The sequence below is a fragment of the Chinchilla lanigera genome, unplaced genomic scaffold (genome assembly GCF_000276665.1).
Source record: "Chinchilla lanigera isolate Chin_1 unplaced genomic scaffold, ChiLan1.0 scaffold00213, whole genome shotgun sequence".
Taxonomy (NCBI): Eukaryota; Metazoa; Chordata; class Mammalia; order Rodentia; family Chinchillidae; genus Chinchilla; species Chinchilla lanigera.
The window spans coordinates 130,963-133,000 of NW_004955614.1; positions in this window are offsets into that span (position 1 = coordinate 130,963).

Sequence of the window (2,038 nt, forward strand, 5' to 3'; positions counted from 1 at the left end):
TTTTTTTTTTTGGTTTTTCTGCGGTACCGGGAACCGAACTCACGACCTTGCGCTTGCCAGGCAGGCGCTTTTGCCGCTGAGCTAAATCCCCAGCCCCTTGTTGGTATTTTTTAATTTCCTCTTTAATGTCTTCTGGGATCCATTGGTGGTTCTGGAGGTTGTTGTTTAATCTCTAAGTGTTTATGGAGTTTTTGCAGTTCCTTTTGTCATTAATTTCCATTTTCATTGCACTGTGGTTAGATAACATACATGGGATAATTTCAGTTCTATTGCATTTTTGAAGGTTTGCTCTATGGGCTGGGATGTGGTCTACTTTAGAGAAAGACCCATGTGCAGCTGAGAAAAATGTGTATTCTGATGTTCTGGGGTGGAACACTCTGTAGACATCTACTAAGTCCATTTGTTCACAGCTTCGGTTTAGATCTGTTAATTCTTTGCTGAGTTTTTGTCCAGTTGACCTATCTCTTTGTGTCAGTAGGGTTTTGACATCTCCTGTTACAATAGTGTTATTAATTATATGGGTTTTCATGCCTGTTAATGTTTGTCTTATATCATTTGGAGCTCCAATATCTAGTGCATACGTGTTCATGATTGTAATCTCATCTTCTTACAGTTTTCCCCTGAATAATACGTAGTGACCTTCTTTATCTCTTATGATTGTTTTTCCTTTGGCGTTTACATTGTCTGCAAGCAGAAGAGCTACACCCACTTTTTTCTGGGTTCCTGTTGCATGGAGGATTGTTTTCCATGCTTTGACTTTTAGTCTGTGGATTTCCTTTTCAGTGAAATGCGTTTCCTGTATACAGCATACCGTGGAGTTTTGTTTTTTAATCCTCTCTTCCTGTATATTTCTTTTGACTGGATTATTGAGGGCATTTACATTTATAGTTATAACAGATATGCATTGATTTATCATTGCCATATTATTTATTTGTGGTGGTGTCCTACTTTTTCTCCCTGTTTACTTGCTTGCTCTTAACGTTTCATTTGTACTGATGCTCTTGAAATTATGGTCAGATTTTTCTCGGTCTAGAATATCTTTTAGTTCTCTTTGTTATCCTGGCTTGACACTCATGAGGTTGCTCAGTTGTGCTTTGTTGTGAAAATATTTTATTTCTCTGTTGAATTTGAGGGATAGTTTGGCAGGGCACATCAGTCTTGGTTGGATGTTGTTTTGTCTCAGGACCTGTAATTATTCACTTGAAGCTCTTCTCAATTGGATGGTTTGCCCTGGGAAGTCTGCTGTGATTCTGATGGGCTTTCCTTTATACGAAATCTGTTTCTTTTTTCTAGCAGCTGTTACTATTCTGTTCTTTTGCTGGAGATCTGGGAACTTGACTATTATATATTTGGGTGTAGTTTTCTTTTGACTGTGGTTGGTTGGAGTATGCCTAATTTACCTGCATATGAGGTTCTATTGCCATGCTTAGGAAATTTTCTGCTATTAGTTCTGCAAATAATCTTTTTATGTCAGTTGTGTTGCTTCCTGCTGTTTCTTTGATTCCTATAATTTGGACATTATTCCTCTTTGCCTTATCTTGCAGCTGTTGAATTGACTTTTCCTGAATCCTTGTTTGTTTTAGAAGATCCTTTCTTTCACAGTTGGTAGGTGCCATGCTGTCTTCAAAGTCTGAGATTCTATCTTCAGCTTCATTCAAGGAGTTGTGGCAGCTTTCAATGGAAGCTTTGTTTTCCTGGAAGTCTCTTTGAATCTGGTTCATGAGCTCTAAGACCTTTCAATATTTTTCATTTAATGCTTTTGTCATTTCAGCTATTTCAGGCATATGTTTACCAAGTTCTTCTATGTCAGTGTCTCCTGGACTTGTTCTGACTGGGGTGGAGTTGTGGGATTTTGTTTTAGTCCTTTGTTTTGTCATGTTTGCTACTGGATGCAGAATGCTCAGTTTCCCTTTTCAGTAGCTGCACAGCAAAGGCCACTAGTGTCCCTAGTTTCCCTGTTGGTCAGGTTTGCCCATCAGTGAGCCCTGAGAAACACTGCTTCATCTGGGATTTTTTGGCAGTTGTTGATTTGTTTCTA